Below are 25,502 nucleotides of genomic sequence, written 5' to 3'. Positions count from 1 at the left end.
TCTCTCGGTTATCATGGAACTGATATTATTTATCCATATTCCCATCCTTATTTCAACCTCTTTCCTTTACAGCAAAGTTCCTCAAAAATCTTATGTGCTTATTATCAAGAATTTTCCTCCCAAGCTCTCTCGAATCTGTTCTAGTCAGGCTTTTAGGTCCTGTCAATCCCCTGAAACAGCTGTTGTCACAGGCACTGGTGACCTCCATGCTGCATGCTGGAGTGACTGCTTTACAACTTACTTTGTAGCAGCATTTGTGACATAACTGATCATCCTCTCCTCCTCGAAACGGTTTCTTCAGTATGTTTCAAGACAGGATCCTCTTGGTGGTCCTACTGAGTGGCTGCTCCTTTTTGTCTCCTTGGCTGATTCTGGAGAGGCGTCAGCTCCCTGAATCTCTTCTCATTTTGGTCAACTTTCACTGCCTGGGTGAGCTCATCTAGGCTTCTAGCTTTAAATACCATGTATTGGTTGATGACTGTCATACGAATACATCCTTCCCAGAGCGCTCGCTCATAAGTCTTCACGCTGAGATCAAAGAGGCACTTCAAATTAATAATATATAGAATTGTTGAAACAAAATGTTGTCCAATTGCAACTAATATAACATTGTATGTTAATTATACTTCAATAAAAATGATTAAAAAATAAACAAGTTAAAATATAAAGTAAAAAATACTAAAGTGATATAGATAGATAAGCGTTTTTTTCTTTATTTAAAAAAATTGAAAACACATTCAAAGTATCAAAACAGAAATTCTGAATGTCTCTTCTATACTCTCCTCCAGTCTTTTTCATCTCAGGAAACAGCCACTCCATCTTTCCATATTTTGTTGTTGATTCAGAACAAATACGTCATCATGTAGAACAGCAACTCAATGACTCAAGGCGTTGTGTGCCTACAGACACTTCTGTATTTAATAGGTCACCTTTCAGGTCTGTAAGTGCATCTATTTCTGCGTAATGTATATGGTAAGAATGTGAGATTATAGACAAAGTTCTTTACTTCCTTAATTATGAAGCAAATTCCTTGATGATGATGAATGAGACATCTGGTACGTAATCAGATGATTTTCTGGCAGAAACATGGTAGATAGGGAAAATCCAAATCCAGAAAAAGTATTTTTTTTTCCCTAGTGAGCCAAATCTCTGCTTTCTTCATGATGGAAATAGTACAACAAACCATCAAGTGAATGATAGATTTTAGCCTTTTATGGTAAAATTTGAGGGTTTCAGATTGAACTGTCATGTTGGAATCTTGACACTTGGCGGGGGTAGAGGCCAGATCAATTTGGGCGAAAAGGAGTCCTTTTAATTGGGCTCATAGATAACCTCTGTATTTGCCATACTAGTACTTTGTTGTGAGCACTGTTTATTATATATTTATTTATGTGAAAGTACTGGCTTAAGGGGGTTACTGTGAAAAGAGGCTAAATGGCATTCACAGAGAATGTGCCTGATTATTGGGAACCTCTTCCATTGTGGAGGTGAGCATTCAAGAACGCAAACATTGAGACCACTGTGAGACTTTTTCAAGATATCTGCCCAGATACCTTTGCCTAAACCAGTTAGTTATTAATCCTCAAGTATTTTGAATTTCTGACCATTTGACCAAACCTTAGCCACTGCCCATGTATTGTATAAAACTTTACATCAGACTATTTCTCCTTCCAGACAAAGAGGGCAGTGAGATGTGTCCTACAAATTTCCACCTCCTAGATTTTCTTCCCTATCCTTCAGGGCTAGTTCTTAAGCTACATTCAGGTTGGAGTCAGCACATGGTACACCTGTAAGACAAACTCAGTTTTTCCTCTTTAGCTAACTAACATAGGGAACTCCCCTAGAGTTCATAATTAGGGATTGAGAGATCACTAATAGCATGGCAGGAATTGTCATGTTCAGAATGTAAGTCAAATTTTCCTCCAACTTACCTGCACATTCAGGCCCTCCTAGTCTTTACATAGGCAAAACTTTCACTTGGCAATTAATGGATGTTGAGTATACTGGAGTTCATGGCTTTGAATAATACTAAACAGAGCCATTTCTCAAAAAGAGAATAGCTATTTTTAGAAGACACAGTTTTACTATAAAACCTATGAGGCATTGATATGATTCTCTTTTGTATGTAACAAGTTTTAGACAGCAACCCAATCCACCTGAGGTGTGGAAAGTACCAATGGACCCACCTGTTCATAAGGACCAAATGACAGAACCACTTGTTTTGAACCTGAAACATTTGAAGATCCTGTTCTTGTTCTGAATTTCACAAAAAGCTGGCAGTGTGTGGGGCATCCAGTAATTGGGATAGAAAAGCACATCTAAATGTGGCATATGCATGCAGTTCTGATATAACACTTTGAAAACACAAATTTCAATTGATGTATTGGGAGACAATTTGCGCATAATGTCTCTATAATTATGATTGTGAGAAGGACTAGGAGAATGCAGAAAACTGTACTCAGCTGAACCGAGCCACTTAGGCATACACAAAACATACCCAGCCACAATCACACAAGAAACCACACCCATCCATGTCTGGTGTTAACAGTGTTCTATCTGGCTTCAGACAACCTGCCTTCCCCCACTTCACAATAATTCACACTGAATACCTGCCACCATTCACTCATAGGGAAACCTCAGGTGTTTATTAAGGTGACATACCATATTTGTTATAGTATTTATGTATTTCTTAACCATTTGACGTATGTAAAATTCTGCTACTGTGATGTTAAGTTTTATTTTTTTAAATGTGTCACCGATGAAGTGGTGCCCCAGCTCTATTTTTCTCATAAGCCCGGTGATTTTATTGTATAATTTTGCATAGCACGGCAATTTTCAGGAATACATATGTCATGTCAGAGCAGAACTAACTGAACAACCCAATGTGGAAGAGTGATTCCCACAAACAGGAAGATAAGTCAGATGTTTGGAGGCCAAGAAATGGCAATTTTCCAAATAGAATAATGAGTACTGAGAATTGAAGCAAGAAAGAGATTCCAGGGCCAAAGTATTGAGTATTTACTATATTCTGGAACCCCATGTTAGATATTTGAAACCTCATTATTTCACAGGAGAAGGCTCATGGTAATGTCAGAATGATGGGACAAGCACCACATGGCATGGAAAAGATGAAGGGCAGCTGCCAAGGAGACAGTTTTCATTACAGACTACTAGACACGCTCATAAAAGGGTACTAGTGGGTCATATTTTATCAATGCCAAATGTGTGCCATGGATCCCTTAGAGTTGGAACCATGAGAGAAGCTGTCTGCAGATGTTGATTTTGCTATTCCTTAAAGAAACAGTTTGAGTATAGATAGAGAAGGGGAAGAGGTCTTTCTCAGAGGAAGGAAGAACAAGGACAAAGGGAGAGGGGAGAATGCATATCGGAGAACGCATATCAGAAAATGATTTCAAGAACAAGAAAATCCAGGGGCACCTGGGTGGCTCAGATGGTTAAACATCTGCCTTCGGCTCAGGTCATGATCTCCACGTCCTGGGATTGAGCCCCACGTCTGGCTCCCGGCTCAATGGGGAGCTGCTTCTTCCTCTCCCTCTGCCTCTTCCCCTGCTCATGCTCTCTCTCTGTATCTTTCTGTCTCAAATGAAGAAATAAAATCTTAAAAAAAAAAAAAAGAAGAAGAACATCCAAAGAAAAGTGTGAGAAAGCAAGAAATAAACCAAAGACATTCCATGAGAAAAATAATGGTGTGCTTAGCAATGTGTTCTCTGTGAATTAGTGGGCATGGAAGTCAGATCAGCTAAGTAGGCTGAGGGTGGTGAAGAACTAGAAGCAGTACAGTTCTGGCCATATATTTTACAAACTTGGATGGAAAAAATCAAGGGTTCAGAATGTTTAAGCAGTTATTCAAGAGAGGTATGTGTATGCTTGAATACTGACTTGAAAAAGTGTATAAAAATCTTAAAACTGTATATATTTTTTACCTCAAGATAAACTATACTAATGGGTCAAGAGTATTTCTTTTACTAGATTGTCTCTGAACTATTTTGCATTATCTTTTCTGTTTTTCCTTCATTAATAAATTTTTATTTACTTCCCTCATTGTCACATTTATAGACTAAAAAGTTTATTTTTTATCCCAAATCTATAATATTTCAATTCTACAATAAAATTATGAATATTCTTATAGTTTTCTAATTAAAATGTAATAATATTTCTTCTGTCTAAACCATATTCATTTGGAAGTGTTTTATTTTTTAATTAATTATTTATTTTTAAAGATTTATTTATTTATTTATTTATTTGAGAGAGGGAGCGGGGAGAGGGAGAAGAAGAGGGAGAGAATCCAAAGCAGACTCCCCACTGAGTGCGCAGAGCCTGATCCTGGGTCTGACCCCCTGACCCCAAGATCGTGACCTGAGCTGAAATCAAGAGTTGGACATCCAACCAATTGAGTCACCCAGGCACCCCAATTTGGAAGTGTTTTAATCAACTTTGTCATATTTAGCTTTGTTCTCCAGACCACAAAGCCTTTTTTTCTGATACAGTGACCTAGAACATGGTTTAATTAAAAGGAATACCTATTAATGAAGTTGCCATTTAATGTAATCTTCACATAGTGTCAGTAAGGATTTGTCATTAGCATTCTTGAGGAAAATTTAGTAACACGTACCAAGACTCTTAAAAATAATCCTATCAATTGATCTAGAAACTCCAGCTGAGATAATTTAAGAATGAATTTCATTAGAGTGCTATTTATAATGGTGAAAAATTAGAAAAACTCCAAATAGGGGAATGGTTAAATAAGTCATAGTAAAATAAGTCCATTTATGCAATGGAATGTTAATCAGCAATTTAACAGTGTTTTCTAATCTGTATATGGTGATATGGATATTCTTAAAGCACTCCTTACAGTGTAAGGAGGGAAATTAAAAAATTACACATTTTAATATGAGTTCAGTGGCATGACCATTACTTATATGAGAAAATTTTATCAAAGTTAATTAGTTTTTGTTTTGTTTTTTTGCTAATTGTGGCTTTAAAGATGATTTGAACTTTCCTCTTTGTACCTGCCTGCCCTTTACAGATTCTCTATTATAAGCGTAAATTACTTCTATAATTGAAGAAAATTTAAAAATACATATTTTAAAATGATGAACCCATGATACCATCAAAATTACAAATTTAGAAGAGAGCAAGTTAACTCAGACTGACAAAGCTTATACATGGACGTGACAGTGTGACATTTTCCACTGTAATCGCAGCATGTGGAGAGTGGCGACGACTAGAAATAAGGCAGTGCTTAGGCTTCCTTGCGAAACCTTGGAAGATGCTGATGACACAGGCAAAAGAGAAATTGAATTCTTTTTTGTGAAGGACATCAGGAGTTTTTTAAAAACAGGATGGAGTTTTGCTACTGAAGCACTTTGCCACCAGATGCTTCCCTTTTGTTTTTATAAGGACCGTGGTGGTTCACCTCTGAAACATTAACTACTGTTTGGCCAGCGTGCAAATGCTAAATCAAACACCTGTTTTCAAGACACGCGCAGTTGATAGTCTGCCGACGCTACTCCATCTAATGCTACATGTTGCATTTTTCAAGGAGGTATTACCTGCAAGAGGCATCTCCACTTCTAAATGATGGGAGAACATGGGGGCTTCTCTTTCTATTCTTAATTTTTTCATTTTTAGATTTAGCCTCTTACTTTTTTACATTCTGCTGCCCTTATGTTCAATATTTATTCCTTGCTTATTGTCTTGTTTTTACTTTGTGTTATTTTCAGTGAGAGTACATTGTGACCACAGGAATCAACAAGCAATTTTTCTGGTGACTTCATCCTGAGAAGTGTTTTCCTCTCAGGTGGAAACCTTTGCTTCTCTTTGCAGGGCAATGTCTCAGAAAGATTTAGCTGAGATCTCAGCTTTGATTTCAGAAGTGAGATAGGTAGGTAGATAGATAGATAGATAGATAGATAGATGATAGATAGGACAGACAGACATGTAGACAGGAAGATACATCTCTGTGTGTGTATGTGTGTAAGGATACACACATATATAGATATATGCACTTACATCTAAGTACACACTTCACATCATAGCTATAATAGGGTTTATTTTTCATCTTGAATTAAGTAAGTTGCATTACTTTCAAAAGCTTGAATGAATGTGGTCTGTGTTTAGGTATGAAGCAACAAGTGACTTCTCCATTCATCAAAAGTTTGTTGAAAGCGTGGTTAGCCAGTAGAACACAAGAACCTATGGAGCAGACAAAGATTAATTATACCTGTACTCATGCAGCAATGTTTGTGTTCCAAACAAATTATATTTGCTTGTGTTTAAACGATGCATAAATCTGATGCGTGCAGATGAACGTGTGTTCAGGATGGGTGAGCACACTTGTTTGAATGTCATATTTATCCCTGTATTTTGTCAGAAAATTAACTTCTTTGGAGTTTGTGCTTGAGCTGAGCATATGGTTGTTGATCTCTGGAGATGACAGCCTATCTGAGCAATAGCTCCTTATGGCTCCAGCTCTCCTCGGCTGGCAGATGCTTTGGGCTTTTCTACAATTAAGTGGAGATCATCACTGTTTTCTTTGAGCACTGCTGTGCCTTGTACTCTGAAGTGTTTTGTTAATCACTGTCTGCCTTCGACAGAAGCTGCCAAAGCTCTCATTAAGTTTGAATTTTGAGATGTCATGCTCGAATGATGGAATTTCATCCTTTTTCTGCATGAATGGAATTGGCTATGGAAAGGTGCCAGAAAAAAAAAATCATGTCACTAAAGTATACTTGCTTTATATTTTGGGGGCTGAAACAAAAGGCAGTTGGGGGAGGGGACTCCCAATAATTTGTCCACTCTGGGGCATATAGTTTCCTAGGTGATATAATTGTTAAGTGCTCACCCTTATTAACAGGAATGGTTCCTTTGCAGCATGTATCAACAATCAGTCGTTTCCTTTTTCACAAAGTGAACTTTAAATCTCTTCTTTTCCTTGCCCCAAGACCTTTCATGGCATTTGATATCGACTCTCAAGTATGTTGAAATGGAAAATAGTATGCAAGTTGCACAGAGGTAAAGCAATTTCTTTAATAACCTGTCTGTCTAATTGGGGGCAGGAGAAGGTATTTGGTAGTAAAGGGGAAAAAAAGCCACTTTTGCCCTTCACAATAATTGCTTGAAGTTGTATAGACTGCAAACTCAATGCATCTGTTGACTGTTTAATGATTTGCTGCAGGAAACCGAGTGTTATGGGAAATATGGTTTGAAAAGACATTATCCATTTCTCTTGGTGAATCTAATTGTTTCATTTGAATGACTAAAAGTAGGAAGTAAGCCTTGAAGAAAAAAATACTTAGAGTAATTAGCTCTAATGCCTAATCACTGTAGTCATAAGCATTTGGAAATTTATTAACTGATCCATAAAGTCCCATACTTGCAAAGACTGACATTGCCTACTTGTCAGCAACCTTCAAAAGCAACATTGTTTTGTGTCTCCTTTGTCCCTGGCTCACTTTATTTTACTCAACAACATTTGGGATGGTTATTTCATTGAAATGTTTTAATGGTCACAAACAAGACAAAATTCAAATCTTTTCCTTCACAGCAGGAAGAAGAATGGTTACTCTGACTACAATAACCTTAGCCTCCTTCTTTATGAATACAACATGCATTTTCCATACAGCCAGGAACAGACTTCAGAACACACGGTACCGTGCCCACTCCTTTTAGACTATCTTAATGATGCATGTTGAAAGTGGCTGAGTAAAACGTTGATGGAGAGTTCTGAGGCAAAGTATTACTCAAGGCTTTTTCATAGCAGTCTAATGTTATTAATTTCTACACTCTAGGAACAATTGAGGGGCACATTCTGGGCATCTGGCTCTATAATGGTAGCTGAGTACCATATGACCTGCGATAGGAACTAGAAGGAAACGATCAGAAATGGGAATAGGAAAGAGTCAAGTTTATATGCATATAAATTCCAGTCTTAATCTTCTATCCCCTGTTTAACATTTTATTTTACTTTATTTTACTTTATTTTATTTTACTTTTATTTTATTTTATTTTATTTTATTTTATTTTATTTTATTTTATTTTATAAGAGAGCACGTGCACTAGCAGAGCTAGCTGCAGAGGCAGAGGGAGAGGGAGAGGCAGGGAGCCCAATGTGGGGCTCGATCCCAGGACCCTGGGATCATGACCTGAGCCGAAGGCAGATGCTTAACCGACTGAGCCACCTGGGCACCCCTCTTCTGTCTCCTGTTTAAACAAAGAAGGTCACCCATCTGACATAATTTGCTTCATGCAATGAGATCCTATTGCCCAGCATCCCTTTCCCATCTGGTTTTTAAGAACTGCCTTTAGAAGGAAAAAGGATCTTATATTAAAAATATAGGACTGGAAGATCTGGCTTCTGTTTATAGATTTGGGCCCAATGGGCAATGGGGAAGCCACAAAACTCTTCAGACTTCATTTACTATTTGGCCTATATACCTCAAATTGGCATTGTAAGTATAATAGAAATTGAGTGTAGAAGATCACTGAAAACATGACACGCTATATAAAGATAAGGCAACACAGCTCTTTCAACTTCAAAACCTAGTCCTTTCTTCACAGACTCCTTTCTCAAGACTCAAGGTTCGAGAAGTATCCAGTATTCAAAACCAGCCAAAAAGGCATTCTAGGGAACTTTTCTATAATGGTATAACAGAGCACTTAGTAAAGCTAGGTCTCAGTACATATATTACTTATACATTTTTAGGTACACTTTTGAAGACTATATTCTTTGACTTATGATAGCTATTTAAGTATATTTCAATCATATTTATTCTTCTCTAATATTATCCTAAGTCAGTCATTTTCTGTGTGTTAAATAAACTCTATTATTAAGATTTATTTTTTTAAATGATTTTGAAATTTGTTAAAGTTGCTAAAATACAAAAATATCCTTGACATTAGCAAGAAATGTGTGAAAAAATTCTATAAGATCTAATCACTTTTAAGATGGCAAATTCAATTATTTTTATTCAAGAAAATTATTTTGTATAGTTTCATAAAGGATAAGATGGGATAGCAAGGTAAGGTGTTTTTTTTTTTGTTGTTGTTTTTGTTTTTGGGCTTTTTTTTTTGTAATTTTAAGTGTCATTTTTGAAAACAAAAGTAGTAACTTCTCATTGTAGAAAATATAGAAAGTAAGTAAACAGAAAAATACCAGGGAAAAAAGCAAAGACAATCCCACTACTTACAGATAACTCCTCAAAGATGTAGGAATAGTTTCCTTATTTTATGTTTTTGTTTTATGTAATCATAATTTTTATACATCTCGATTTTTATACAATATTAAGTCTTGTGCTTTCTATATAATGTTACATGATTCCGTGTGAATTCCTTAAGGCTCTAAAACATCTTTCTGTATGTACAGTTTTCATATACATGTTATTATTACATATATGGCATATATATTTATTATATATTTTTGAACATTCTGCCATTTTGAGCAGTTATTCTTTTTTTCAGTGCTTTGCTGCTCTTTATAAAAATATACTAAATACTTTTGCATATAAAATTTTGCCTGAATTGGTATTATTTTCTTATTTTAGATTTGAGAAATTTACTGTCTGAAAGGGGATGAGAATGGCTAAGGTTTTGGTATATATAAGGCCCATTTGGATTTTGACTTAAAGTGGGATGGACACCCTGTTTTTCCATCAATGGTAGAATTCTGTTTCATTGAACTTCTGATTAGAAGAATGAAAATATGGTAAAGTCTTACTTTCGTATCACACACACATTACAAAATGAAGAAAACAGTATTTTGCATAAAAATATCTAATGCCTTTCTGGAAGGAAATCTAGATAACGATGTTGGAATACATATCTGTGAGCGGTACCACTCGAGGTTCTTGACAGTAGCAGCGGAGGCAGAAAATCTTCCCCACAAAAGCCACATTCCTTTTCAGATACTCTTTTAACACCAGCATTCTCATCCTTTTCATGTCTTTCCTCTTTCTTCCCCCTTGACATTTCCCTCTTTTGCTACTGTCACATTGGCTTTTAAACATCACCAAAGCATTTTTTAAGAATACCATTCAAATGGGCTAATAATTTATTGGATTTGCTGTAACATAATCAATCTCTCTCCCTTTTTTTTGGTTTCCTATTTCATAAAGTCTTTATAAGGATTAAAGTAGATAAGCCATGTTCAGCCTTTGACAGAGTATCTAGCATATAACAAGTGCTCAATTAAGCAGGATTTTTTTCTGTTATTAATGAATTGGCAGAGCAGTGGTATAACCCTTGTAAAACCATAAGGGGTCTAGAATGAGTTTCCAATATGTACCAAGAGTTCACTAGTTGGAGGAGAGAGAAAAAAAATCCTAGTATTTAGGAAACTTTTCCCCAAGGAGAACAAATCTAATATTAAAGACATCACTTTCTAAAGACATGCATTCATTTTTTTTTTTTTTCCTGCTACAATTCTGAAGAATTTTTCTGGAGCATACACCACTCAAATAGGTATCAGAGGTTATAGTAACATTTTAATTATTGGGAAAAAAGCAACAAAAATAAAAGATTTTTAAGATAGATTGCTGTTTTTGTACATATGTTTTTGTTTTTTTTTTTACAGAACATTTTTTATCTATAATTAAATGTCACCAGTATGAACTAAGTGCCAAAAAAACTTTGAAGTATTAAAAATAACTTTTGAAAAATACTTGGATTCATTTAAAATATAAAACAAATTTAAATTATACTCATATTTTAATGTCACATATATTTTTGAGTATTTCAAAATAATTCATTTTAAAAACAAAATGTGTTGCTTATTTGAGGAAAGTTTTTTTTGCCGGCAAGCTTATCACAGGTGTGATGAGATGGCCAGTGGTCTGTTGGAAATAGTGCTGTCTCCTTGCCTCTAAAAAGAGAGATTTGGATAACAAGTATAAGAAGTTAATTCCATGTTGTGAAATGAGTAATATTTATACCTAATTTACAATACTTCCTTCTGTACTGATCATTATATTGAAAGATACTTAATCATCAATAGGCATTGGCAAATTATTACTGGTATCACATTATACACAGTATACATATTAAACCCTAACCTTCAATAGAAACGGACATGAAAGCAGATCGAGTTACAGTACCAATATTCTGAAGAAAGTTAAGTCCTACCAATTAAAAGGTAACAAAATGAAATATTTTGGATATTCTAGCAGGTGTATTTAAAAAGTATTCTTCTCCTGGGAGTGCCTGGGTGGCTCAGTCAGTGAAACGTCTTGACTCTTAATTTCAGCTCAGGTCATGATCTCAGGGTCCACTCAGTGTGGAGTCTGCTTCTCTCCCTCTCTCTGTTTCTCTCTGCCCCTTCCCCCACTAGCATGTGCTCTCTCTCATTCGCTCTTAAATAAATAAATAAATAAATAATAAAGAATAAATAAATAAAATCTTTTAAAAAAATATTCTTCCCCTAACAGCATTACCTTGGAATACTCATGCATATTGTCATAAACCACATGTTCTCTTCTGGTAATGCTTCCCAGAATAATGCTTTTTCTAACTAGGAAATTGCATGTACAAGGTCTCTTCATAATCATCTCCCTTCAAAACAAGCCAGAATTTTTTAATGTTGAGGAATGCAAAACACAACCTATCATTTACAGATTCTTGGACTGATGGGTAAGGCTGAATTTGGTTTTGATTTTTATCGATTTATGGGTTTTTTTGCTACTCTAAGACTTTTTATTTTTTAGAAGAGAGTGATTCATTTGGTACAATTGCTGAACCTACGTTGATATATCAGTATCACCCCAAATCCACACTTTACAGTAGTGTTCTTTCTTGGTTATGTACATTCTGTGGGTTTAGATGAATGTCTAATGACATACATTCAACATTGTAGTATCAAATAGTGTATTTCCATTACCCTATCTCTTTTTAAATATGTGTAAGTGTATCGTAATATAGATTAAGGTATTTTTTTCAATTTTTAAAATATGTCTTCTCTGAGCATGGTGGTTGTATTCCTCTCTACTTATTGCCTTAGCTGGTCTTCTAAAATCCTATCTTTCTGCTCCTTTTCCTTATTCTCCTTGCACACCTCATTATAGCATAAGGGTGAAAGTGCTATTGCAAATACTATTTCTTTACCAGGAATCAACTTCCAGGCAACAATTTTTATTGTCTGTCTTTTATTATTTAATGGTTTTTGCTCTAATTGTTATTCTAATTATTTCCAAGGAGGAAACCTGTATACAATATATTCTACCCTCAAGGAGTTGACACTTGAAAATTAAAAAAAAAAAAATAACCGTCTACATAAATACAATGTCAATACAAAACTTTAATGTGCTTTTGAATCTTTTGCTTTCTAGAAAACTAACCTTCTCCCTAGCCATCAAATGTGTAGATAACTATGTGGTTATAAGGAAATGTAATGAGAAAAACTTAGTAGGTATTTAGCTTCTGATATTGAAAAATAGGATTACTGATCCAGTCACTAGCTTTGCAATCAAGGCAATTGTCTTGAGGGAGAATTTTCCAAATTTTTTTATGTAGTATTGATCCTGGAGGATCTGGGTCATGGAGTTCTTCTAATACATAAAAGAAAATATCCTCTTTACCATTTAGTGTTTCCCAGGAATTTGGAGTACCAAAGAAAGAGGATATGATGTAGTAGAAATTTCTTCTTTTCTAGTTGAGTGTGGTGATATTAGAAACTGTGAACAACAACAGCAACAACAACAAAATAAAAAAACCAAAAACCAAACAGAAAAAAGAACCAAAGTGTCTTTTGTCTTGGGTTTAGGAAGGGGGAAAGTAACGTTCAATAGATGTGTGGAGAGAGGAGGGCACCAGTTACATCAGCATAGCAGTTCCTGGTGGCCAGGTAATAGGAAGACCTGAGCTTAGCTAGTGGAAAGAGATAAGACCAAGAACCAGATGACAATCAGTCTAGAGAGTTTTCCAGAGGAGGTATGGTGAATTGAATTACTCTTCCTAATATCGCACTAGCTTCTGTCATAGAAGTATGTATTTTCACTCTCTAATGTAAATTATCAGTGCTTCTGACACTAGTATATGGGTCATACATACTTTGCCTCCAATGATTTTGGCTTGGCCATATGATTTTTTAGCCAGTGGGCTCTGGGAAGAAGTGACAATGTGCTATTTCTGAGCCAGAAATATAGATTTTTAAAGATTTATTGATCTATTTTAGAGAGAGATAGAGAGAGAGAGCACAAATGGGGAGAGGAGCATAGGGAGAGGGAGAGAGAGAATCCTCAAGGAGACTCCCTACTGATCACAGAGCCCGACATGGGGCTGGATCCCAGGACCTGGAGATCATGACCTGAGCTGAAACCAAGAGTTGGATGCTCAACCAGCTGAGCCAGCCAGGCGCCCCTGTCCTAAGAAGCATTGCATGTTTCTCTTGGCCTCTCTTGCTCTTCTGCTATCCATCTTGGTACTCTGGATAGTGACCAGTTCTCAAACAGACAAACAAACAAACACATGAAAAAAATCAGATCTGTAACCTAAAGCAGAGCCAGTCACATCAAAACATGAACCTTTGAGCAGAAAAAAATAAATGTTTTTTTTTTTTTTTTGTAGGACACTGAGATGTGGGAGAGTTTTGTATGCAACATTATCACAGGGGAATCCTGACTAACCTGACAAGGGGTCACAAGAAGACTTTGCTGCGGGATGGCTACAGATTAGATTGTCCAAGATTAAATGAAAAGATTCTTGTACCACCAGTCTGGTATGATATAAGCAGAATTATGAAAAAATGGGGCCAGATAAAGTTTGGTGAAAGATGATTGGGACCAATCTCAATTTTATTCCCCTTTATCTGTGTCTGTGCTTACGTGTGCCCTGTGGTTGTTGTGAAGAAGGAAAATCACTCAAAGCCCCGTTTAGTTTTCGAATTCAAGGGAAAATAATATCATAACTTAAATTCTTTTGTTGGTATTTGAGAATTTTTTACTTTTGTCCTTATCAAATAAGAGTGAAGTGCTAAGTAAAAACATGCAAATGAGTGTAATTTGTCTTTAACTTAAGGTTCCTGTACATTTTTAATAACACTTTTCTAGAAAAACTATTTCCATGAAGGTTAAAAGGCAAAGAAAAAACAACCATTGTAACATTATTAATTTTCTGAGAAATCACTACCGATGGAACCTTTTGTACTTAGAGTGTACTGTTCTTGCTAAGTAAATCTCTAATAATTCAACTGTCACCATTCCAATCATTTCTATTTACTCTACCTGAATCACAGAGGATATTGATATGCTTGTGAAATTTATAAAATATGCACACTGATAAAACGATGCAGTTGTTTTTTAAAAATGTATCTTTTGGCATTTAAAAAAATCAATAATACCTATTTATGGATTGAGTAGGGTTGTGGAAATATTTTATAATTTTGGTACTTACAGTATTATTGACCCTTAGTCTATCACATGTTATATTCAAATATCATATGATATTAATTTATGACAAACATTTGGATGGGCAATGGAGTTTTCCTGTTCTTGTAGATTATAAACTGAAAGCATAGGGGCTGATTTCATTTATTTCAAGACTATTGATTTCCAGTCCTTCTCTGCTAACTTTAAAAAAGTCACAATAGAGATTCATTTATTTTTATTAAAAATGATAAATCTGCAAGTATATTCTGTCTTTAGGGCTTTTAGATTTTACCTCTTAACATGCTTTACATAGTTCAGTGAAATATTTCTATGGAAATAATAGTGACAATAGCAGTTTGAACCAGATTAGAAATGCAAAAGGTTCCCCTATGGGAAGATGCCTCAGAGGTTTGAAGATTGTAGATTCTGTGCATAGATTTTTAGTAAAACATTTTCACTACCTCTGTGTTTGAAAAACACGATAGATAAATATCCTCGACGTTACATATACTCATTGATTTCACTGCATAGGGTGCTGCAGTGCCTCTCAAAACTATCCCTGCAGATAGAACCTGAAAGGTAGAGTTCCTTAGTCTTAGCTCCTCAATAAACATTTGAAATCACGAGTCTTGCAAATATCAACACACTTTCTAGCCCTGGTCACAAAACTAAGAGTTCTTATCAAGACACCGTTGTATTATTCAGAATTATATTTTATAAGTAACTAATTAATAACTTACTGGAAGAGATAAACAGCCTGTCTTTCGGTTTTTGTAAAAATATTTTATTTAGATTTTTTCCTAGGAAATAGCATATCTAAAACACATCTTTAATAATACAAAATCACCACTCCGTCAAGGAAGACCAGTAACATCAACTTCATGTAGTTCTTTCTGAATTTAGTTCTCCTTGCAAATACACGTGTCCTGTAATTCTCAGGCATCAGTTCCAGGTTTAGTATAGTAGCACAGTATTGTAAAACTCTCAATTCCCTTTAAAAGAATTGCTCTCCAGACTCTTTTTTTAAAAAATGGATTTATTTGTTTTTGTCCAACAGAGACAGGATGGTAGTTTCATCTCTTGGACCTTGGTTTCCCCATGAAGAAAGACCGTACGCCTTCCTTGCCGAAGCCCAGGTAAATGCCCCTCCAAGGGAACACTGCTACAGGTGTTAAGTGTGAGCAACACTCATGTTTTTACATTAGTTTTGTCCAGATGCATTATTAGGTTATTTTCAACATGTTTGCCATATAGCGGCGTCTTTAATTTGATACCAAGTTAAAGTAAGTAATAGAGAATTTTCAATCACTTTAGCTTTTGCCAATTTTTTACAAAGTTGAATACGATTCCTTTTTGTTAACCTAGAAAACGTTAACACAAGGTAGATACTGTTAAAAAACTTTGTCACTGTGACAACTACTAGTCAAACAATGAAAACAAGTTCATGTGGTATTACGATTTCAGTGCTCTTAGGTGAAGTGAAAAATACTGTGTGACAGCTGGAATGTTAAACAAAACAACAAAAATAAACCATGTAACTTTAAAATAGATCAACGTAACTACTAAAATTAACTAATAAATAAAAAATTTAACATGTCTTTTATAGTCAGGCTTTGGATTTTAATATAATAATTTTAGCATGGTGTTTTTGTGTTGTGCTTTTTTTTTTTTTCTTTTGCCTTCTTGTAAATCACACTCACTTTAAGTAATATTGTTCTTTAGGTCCATTTCCATGATATCATGGTTCATTCTTTGGAGTTTCCCGAAAGTAAAGACCTTGCAATTCCTTTAGAAATAATATGCAAAGGCAAGTCAATGCATATAAATACACATGGGCATGCACACACACACACACAGAGTAAGAAGGAACTTCTGAAATTCTGACAAATGTCATAGATTTGTTCATGGATGAATACGCGGGAGTCACTGAGAGTGCCTTGATGTCAAGATGCCGTTTACTATTCTTCGGTCTATTCGCACCGTTGTTATTTCACATGTTTCCTTTACATGTAACATGGGACATCTTAAAGGTTTTTTCTACAGTTTTTCTTTCATGTATCGTAAAAGCATTTCAAATGGTGTGTGATCGATGTCAGCAGCTCTGCAACTTTCCTCTATTATGCATTCTGATAGATGCATTCTCATTATTACACATATCAAAGTGAACTTAGGAATTTTAGCAGCCCTAAGATTTAGTATTTGTCTGTGTATTGGTCTGTGTGTGTGTGTGTGTGTATGTATAAATACACAGAACTTCCAATGAAATATAGTATTGAGAGGGTTAGATATGTTTAGAAATCTCATACATAGATTATTGGTCAGACTGTAGAGATATTTGATGCAGAAAAGACGTTAGCTCAGCATAATGAATATGTCTGCCAGCCATTTTTATAATGACTTGCTGCAGTTTTTATTGTCTGACAAACCGTATGCTGTGCTGTACTGTGAGCTTTCTTGTTCGACATAATAAAAAATGATGCAATGTATCCCTAGAAGTCTAGCTGGATGAAAAGAAGGCAGCAGAGTGCTGCTTCTGGCAATAGTTTGGTTGCATATTCTGTGGCAATTATTCTGCAGGTGATAAATACACAATTACCACCGTCTATAATGCATTCTTCATGATCTCTAGTAAAGACATTATTCAGATACAGTGCTTTTAAATCTATCCATACACCTAAAATTTCTTTACACATTAATAAACCACCAGGTGTATCTGAACATTTTGAGATGAAAATATTTACCTTTATTTAGAGAGCCATGAAATAGCTTACTTTTGGCTTGTTAATTTATTACTACTGTATTTCACGTGACTTTTTAAAAAATTTGCTCATCGGGGAAATAATATTTCAGAAGACAAAAGGTTCCAGTTGCTTAATAGTTAAGTACATCAATATTACATTAAAGATTTAGACTTAATATGAGTGATCATTTTCAATTTAGCATTTCCATATGTGTGTGTGTGTGTGTGTGTGTGTGTGTGTGTGTGTGAAAAGATCTATGCTTAGTTTTAATAAGAATGTATTAATATAAGGTCTATAAAGTACAGTGGGCAGGAGTCTGGTACAATAGAACTGCATGGTATGTATATTCACTTTGGTGATAAATGCTTCATTCCTTCTTTGGAGGATTATTAAAAGCGTTCTCTGGAGGAATAAAATGGTGGAAGTCACACATTTAATAGCTCAGGTACAAAGAGTCAGATTGTGCCAGTTGGCAAAAGTTAGCAGGAAGCTGTCACAATAAATGGCAGCAGCTGCTCATAGTTCTAAAGAGTATGTCCCAGTCAGAACTGAAAACTGATGGCATCTACATTAATACTACCTTAATGGCCCATCTGCTGCTCCATAGGGTCCCTAGCTGCTGTATGGAGTCATAGGCATTTGACAGGCAGTCTCTGTATGCCAGACGCACATTGTGCCAAATGTTTTAGGCTGCTTCATCTCGTTCTGATCTGTCAAATTCTCCCTACTCATTTATCAGGCAAGGAGTTATGAGGGTTTTTCTTTTCTACACATCATTGGCTTTCAGCATTGGGGCAGCTAAGAATTTGGAAGGCAAACTACTTTGGTTATTATTATTTTTTTTCTAATTGACAATGCACGGCACAGTTGTCTGATGTACTGTACTGGAGTGGGTATGTTAACACAGCGCTGTGACAAGCAAGCCCTGTGGAGAAATCAATCGTGGGCGTTTTAAAATGCGGTGCTGCATAAATATGTTTTTGTGATTGTTTTGGGGGAAATAGTATATATTTCTACAGAGCCTTATTAACTGGGCAGATATGAGAGCTTACTTTTAGGTTAGTGAGGTATAAAAATACTAATATTGCAACACTGGTAAAATACTTTGATGGAACATGGAAAGTTAACATTTAAAAACATCTCTTAAACTTCTCTTTTTAAAGTGGACTATATTTTACACGGTACAAACAGGTATAAATAAGGATGTGTCTTGTAACAGTTGGTTAAATTCTTCAGAGATAATATTGTTCAACATTGAGGATAAAGTATTATGTATTCTAAGTATACTGAATGATCAGGGCAGTGCAATTCACGTATCATTGAGTAAGTAATGCTAAATGTATAATCAGATTTATAATACTTCTTACATCAAAATCGGAAGTCTTTCTTTTTGAAAAAATCTCTAGACATGAGATGGAGCATTACTCTTGAGTTACAAGAATTGGACTTTTCAATTTTGGGGATCAATTGTAAAATGGCTGCCAAATATATACATTTTAGAAGACCCATCCCCTTTTTCCTAAAGACAGTTGACAGGTAAACCCTGTTTCCACTGGGATCTCCCTAGCTGGCTTGACTTTATATGTTTCCAAAACACAATTGTTCCATATTTGCTGGAGTTCTCCATATGTTCATAAATATGACGGACTATAAGTTTTTCTTGGTGATTATTCTCCCTCTCTGTCTCTTTTTGTTGCCAGTTTCTTGAGTTACCAGCTTTTTGGTCTTACCTGATTGCTTTAAGAACTTATAATAAATTTTTTTTAAAAGATACACAAAAATAACCCTATTAATTGGGGGTAAGTCAACTAGGTGTGTCACATATTGTGGTGCTCAAACAAGAATGTAGGTGGAACTGTGAGTTACTGTATTCCGGGTTCTAGCATGTTTCCTGACCATCATCAACAACAGCATTAATGGTAATTTTAAAAGCAACTATTAAAATATTGTTGGTGTGTTTTCTTAGAAACCTAATTAACTTGCCTTGAAGAATAATAGATCATGTGTAAATGAAGTTTAATCCGTGTGTGTGTGTGTGTGTGTGTGTGAGTGAGTGTGTGAGTGAATGGGCATGTGACATAAAGGAATGAGGAGTGTTTTTGCTGGGTTCACACATTTCATTATTGTTAATTTTTTCTTAATTTCTGTGAGTAACTGTTACTTCAGTATACATGTTTCAAGATAAACAACAGTCAACAAAGTTTAATATACTGCCTTTGGACATCCTTAAAATTTCTTAAATATATTTCTACTTTCAAATAGACCCAATATTACAGTGACTGTTGACCAATCTGCCAGTAGAATTAAAGTCTCAATTAAGTATTGAAACCAATTTGTAATTCATGGTATTTACTATTGTCACAGCCCATCTTAGGCGTATTTTCTAGGCAGGTACATAGTACAGAAACTTTTGGTAAAAAGGGTCAGACACAGCCCTATTTTCTTTTCACGGGCTCTCACATCACTGATTTTCATTGGCATTTAGGAAGCTTCTAGAATGAAAAACATAAAATTTAGTATTTAGGATATCCTAGAGGCGCTGTTAGAAACAGTATGCATTGTGTTCGATCTGTACAGCTCTGTGAAGTATTACTTCGCATAATCATACACAGAAACTGAGGCTTTGCAATAGTGAATGATTTACCCAGGGTCACAGTGAGATTGAGCTGAATTTGAACTGTATCTGTCAGAAGTTAAGGTTAGATTGTGTCTTTATTTACAGTTCTGTTTTGAAAAGATAAAATATCAGGCATACTAGAGATATCCTAAAGAAAGCAGGACTGAAGGTAGCAGTGTGTGCCCAGAGAACCAGCTCATCATAAAAAGAGTCTGACAGACAAAGCAAGCCCCAGGGTAAGGCCTATATGTCGGGGGGGGAGTGCCAGTTCTCACACAGCATCTTGCTGACAGCAGGACTCATCATGACCCACCATCCCTTTGACGTTTGTAGGTTCTTGAGAAATGGCTTTGTCTGTGGATCGGAAGGGCTACGAATCTTTGGGATCTGGGCCACTTTGCAGTGGGGTAGCCCTTGATGAAATGTCAGACAGAGAGTGATGCTTCTTACTTGGAGGTAGGTGGCACTGCTGATAAATTTTCAGCGCAAAGAGCATCCAGTTGGCTTCAGCAACTGCTTGTGAATTCCCACCGAAGTATCTGGCCCAGAGAACTACCCCTCAGTTCTAGCTTCTCCTAATGGACACAAGAGTGTCCAAGAAACAGCTTGATTTGTGGAGGCAGGTAAGCAGACAAGGAAATTTGAAAAATTAGCAAAAACACAGAAGAGAGGCATCCATTTGTGAGTCAAATAAGTAACACCACAGAGAAAGGCACGGGAAGCTTGAGGTGGTAGAATTCCTATTTTTGGCCCTTGTTGTTAAGAGTTCATTCTTGTACAGATACTTGAGCATAATCTCAGGAGGCTGGAGATGTGGAAGCCTCACCGTGTGTCCGCACGGCCATGACTAGCATGTAGAAAGGCATCCGAAGTAATGGGTAGTCTTTAACATTACTTTTATTAGAGTAGAAGGTTGTTGGGTTTGTTTTTTTTTTAAGATTTTATTTGTTTATTTGAGATAAAGCAAGAGAGAGCGAGCAGAAGCAGGGGTGGGGGGAGAAGCAGGCTCCCTGCTGAGCAGAGAGCTGGATGTGAGGCTTGATCCCAGGACCCCAAGATCATGATCTGAGCTGAAGGCAGACACTTAACTGACTGAGCCACCCAGGGGCCCTTGGGTTTTTATTTTTTTCCAGAATTTTATCTAAGGGTTTGAGTACATGCATTATTTTTGCAGAAAAATAAGTAAAAAGAGCAAAGAAACAAAAACTACAGGAATTCTGGAGACAATGTAAAATCATTCTCTTAGTTGTTTATAGCTCTAATTTTAAAGAGGTTGCCATGCAACATTTTCCACTTAGGGGCTTTCTCTCTCTCTCTCTCTCTTTTTTTTTTTTTTTTACTTTTAATTCCTGGAAAAGCTATATCCACATAAGACCTTTTTACAGATCTTTTATAAGATCTTTCTTTTTGTGATGCCCATGAGCTCATATTACTTATATGTTACAAAACATTCTCATCTAGAATAATAAAGAAGGTGATAGCAAAATAATGGCACACTATTCCCAGCTAGACATGTTGACAAGATCCCATGCTGACAGGTTTTGCTGTTAAAGAATTTTCTGGGGAGTACTGAATTTTTCTTAAAACACAATCCTGGAAATAAAAGAATAAATGTGTAAGAGAAGTAACAGAGTTGGCCTTAGCAGGAAAAAAAAAAAATCTTGAAAGAAAGTGCCTTTAGATTTATTTTTGAAGCAAACAGTTATGTTGCAAATAGGATTATAAGGGAGGCTAAGTTGTTCTCATGTGCCCTTCTAGTACTTCTACGGGGATCCTGCGTGCTATTTGCTCCTATAAATTCAGTTTCCTCATTCAGACTGAACTCATCTAGGGCCCTAACATGGTGTAGTATGTCTTGTGAACGTGGCTACATTTTGTAAGTCTCTGTGGGTTGGTTGGTTTGTTTAGTTGTGTGTGTGTATGTGTGTATACCTTCATTTTGGTAGTAATAGGTTATAAGAGTTTTAATCAGATAAACTCATTCTTATTGTGCACCTATAACCAATACGTTCTCTCGCTAGGTAGTCCACTGCTGTAATAGCTAAAATCAACTTAAGTTTTATAAATATTAATCAGTAAATATGTAATGGACATAGGGATTTCTGGGGGAGGTGGACTCAGTGGCAAATTGATATTAGCCTTTCTAGGAAGGCATTTTTCTACATTCTTGGTAACTGAGCCCTGATTTGTCTTTGTTGTGTCTTTGTCTTTCAAAAAATCCAGGGAACTCCCCAGCTACTATGGGTGAATCTTGATTTGTCTGAACTCTTACAAGTGATCTCATTATTCTTCCTAAATGAATGATTTAGAGATTGGAGCTTGACACAATTTAATCTGTAAAGGTTTTAGTTATTATACCAAACATGGTTTAACAGAAAGTTAGAAAAACATTGTGTCATTGGTATCACTGAGCTATTAAAAAACCAAAGCTGAAAAAAAACCCACTTAAAGAATTTTTGTTAGGTGAAGTAATAAGCCATCTCCTATTTAAACAATTTTTAATTGAGTACTCAGTTGCTAGCAACTGAAATTATTCTAGCTGATGTGGTCCTTTTACAAAAGAGTTCATGACAAAACATATTGTAAGGAGTTGGTTTAAGTGTCTGTCTAGTCAGAGAAGAATTTACGTAAGAGTTGAAGCTGAGGAAGGCAGGTTAGAATTGGGCTACAAGGGTTTTGAATTCCAATTTTAGGCATTTGACCGCATTGTGTAGACAAAGAGGAAGTAGTATCTTGGCAACATTGGTCTTGATCTTGTGGCAATGCCTATAATCTGTTGGAGGAGGAAGAGACGGAAACTAGAAAAATGAAATAGGAGTCCAGGTGTGAAGCAGTGAAGGCTAGAAGGGGGTCATGATGAAAAGGAAGGGTTCAGCTGAGAGAAGTGTGAAAGAGAATCAGTGGACACAGTTACTGATTCAATGCAGGGGATGATAATATGGATGAGCTGATGGCTGCTCTGAGCTTCTGAGCCTGAATTAATCAAAGACTGGACCCATCAGTCGAAAACCGGTCAGTCAAAAAATGAAGTTAATTTTGAGAGATAGAAATCAAATTGGATTTAAATAATAGTGGGGGATTCAATGGAACATATCTATTAGGCTGCTAGAAATTCAGAACTGTCCTTTAAGATGAAGATTTCAGACCGAGTTGAGCTGTATTTTTCTATACAGAAACCACTTTTTTATATGAAAACCACACCTTTTCTTCCACGTGGTGTGGGAGTCTCAGTAGGAACTCACATTTGGTTAGCATCAGGGATAGACGTCTGAAATTCCTACATCTTAAATATTAGTTCCCATTTATTGTATAGTAGCTAATTTGTTCTTGAGTAGGTGATAACAGAGATTGAACTCTTAAAATAGAGACCGATTGTTATGTCATTAAAGTGTGCTTTTAAAAAAACTCCTATAGACTGTAGGAATGAAGAAAAATATACTAGAGGTAAAGGTTTTAGGGTGTGTGTGCACACATATGTGTACTTGTTGTAATCCAGCCACATGAGAAAACAAAAGAAACATAATGCCTTTTTTTTTAAATTAACTCTGGTAAATTGAGTAACTGTTTCTTCACAAGAAAAGAGATAAGGGATTCTTCTTTTCTTCCTTCCTTCCCCTTCCTTCTTTCTTTTTCCTTCCTTCCTTCCTTCCTTCCTTCCTTCCTTCCTTCCTTCCTTCCTTCTTTCTTTCTTTTTTCCTTTCCTTTCTTTCTTTCTTTTTTCCTTTCCTTTTCTTTCTTTCTTTCTTTCTTTCTTTCTTTCTTTCTTTCTTTCTTTCTTTTTTCTTTTCTTTTCTTTTCTTTTCTTTTCTTTTCTTTTCTTTTCTTTTCTTTTCTTTTCTTTTCTTTTCTTTTCTTTCCCCTGCTGTAGTTGGTAATACCAATCGTAATAAGGGAGGATAGAGGGAAAACATTTTTCTGCAAGGAGAAGCCATAGTGGATAAATCTGAGAAAAGGGCCTAAAAATGAGATGCTAAAATTTCTGCTTACAGTATTCATTTTTTAGGAAGGGATCTGAACAAAGGGTGCGCTAATGGGAACACAGGAAGGATCCTTGAAGAGAAATCACACAGTCTGTGACTTGGTTCCCTTGCTAGCACATTGCAGAAGCTGCACATATGTTGACCGGTTCAGTGCAGGGACTACAGCTGAGTGTGGTTTGAAGAGTGGTGGGGAGCGGGGTTCAACATGTGGCTGCTGGAAGCGATCCACGCTTGTCTCCCTGAGGGCCTGAAGCAGGGTCTCCGTCATGCCAAGTTCCCCCACTTTGCTCAGTGGGAATAGCCATTCTCTAAGTCACAGAATTTGGGGCAATACTTCCCAATGTTTATGTATTTTGAAAAAACATAAAATTTTATAAATACACAGGGAATTAAGATCATCTTATTTGATGGAGTAAAATAAAATTTGCCTATTTCTAACATAAAAGTGAAAGCAGCCAATGGAAGTATCACACAACCATGGCAGAAGGAGGCCTCTCATTTAAGAAATGATGCAAACCAAAAAAGGATTTTATTTTGGTTTATGGTTCTAAATATTTGCTCTCCTCATCATTTTGTTTTTCTCCTTTAGTGACTCAGGTGATATGAATATTATTCTTTCTTTGCTGGTCTTTCATTTCTACTACTTTCTAAGCTTTTTTATTCTTTTCATTGTATCATTTTTATTTTCTTGGTTGCTTTCTTGTCTGTCTTCAGTGCCCCTTATTCAATTTCTATTTTTGGTCTTTCACCTTCAGGCACCTAGTAATTCGTTCTTTATTTCTGAATTAATTTTGCTTTTTGTTTTTCCATTTCTTTCCTGAGTCCAATCAACTTCTTTTTAAAATTTTTTTCGTTGCTTCCTTTTATGTCTGTTTCTGTTTATTGTATTTGGATTTCTAATGTAAATTATTTTTTTCATATCCTCAAATGTGGGATTATTTTATTTAAAGATTTTATTTATTTATTTGATAAAGACAGAGATAACGACAGAGATGGCAAGGGAGAGCAAGAGCAGGGAGGTGAGGGAGAATCAAGCTCCCCGCTGAGCAGGGAGCCCAAAGCAGGGCTCAGTCCCATGATCCTAGATCGTGAGTTGAGCTGAAGGCAGACACTTAACCGACTGAGCCACCCAGGCGCCCCTGGGATTGAGTATTTTAATCATATTTGTAATGTGGATTTTTCATTTTCTTCTGCTTCCTGTTTTGTGTGTGGGTTTTGTTGTTGGTTTTTGATTGTTTGTTTTTGTTTTTCAGGAGGATGGTTTTAATCACTTGGTCAATGTGACATTGTGTTTCTTAATTTTTTTCAATAACAACATGGACTTACTGAGCTTCCTTTTGTTCATTTTTGATACTGGGGTGTTTAACAAGATTCCTAGTTTAATGTCGGTCTAATCTATTAGAGCACAGTCTGGGTACTTTGTCTTTTTGTTTGATTCTTTTCTTTTCTTTTTTCTTTTCTTTCTTTCTTTCTTTCTTTTTTTTTTTTTTTTTTTTTGGAGCGGTATGGTGGGGCAGAGTTTGAGGCAAGCAAAAGCAGATCTAGAAAAACTTTCATAGAAGGCAGGCCTCTTTCCCCTTTGGTTGTATGATACTTCAATTGGCTGAATTTACTTTTATGTGGGAAATAATGAAGATTATTTTATTCTAAACTAGCGATATAAATTTATAGATATATGCTTTTTAAATTATTTATTTATTTAGTTAGTTAGTTAGTTTTTGCTTTTCCCCTTTACCACCCAATTACTAAGGAGTGATTTTCCCATTCTTGTTTGTTCTATTGTATTCCC

General features: G+C 35.8%; 1 long non-coding RNA gene across 1 annotated transcript in view; it reads left to right on the top strand.

Annotated features, from left to right (window-relative positions):
* LOC123791476 (uncharacterized) overlaps positions 1-25,502 on the top strand; it is a 507,626-nt gene that overhangs the window by 454,474 nt on the left and 27,650 nt on the right. Inside the window, exons 17-20 of the long non-coding RNA XR_006779388.2 lie at positions 6,966-7,035; positions 7,568-7,670; positions 13,576-13,726; positions 15,433-15,511. This is a non-coding gene — a long non-coding RNA (uncharacterized LOC123791476). The remainder of the gene's footprint in view (positions 1-6,965; positions 7,036-7,567; positions 7,671-13,575; positions 13,727-15,432; positions 15,512-25,502) is intronic.

The sequence above is a fragment of the Ursus americanus genome, chromosome 5 (genome assembly GCF_024610735.1).
Source record: "Ursus americanus isolate L20-20 chromosome 5, mUrsAme1.1.p, whole genome shotgun sequence".
In the NCBI taxonomy this organism is placed as follows: domain Eukaryota; kingdom Metazoa; phylum Chordata; class Mammalia; order Carnivora; family Ursidae; genus Ursus; species Ursus americanus.
The sequence above is the reverse complement of the archived record's forward strand: the minus strand, read 5'-3'. Positions and strand labels throughout refer to the sequence as shown.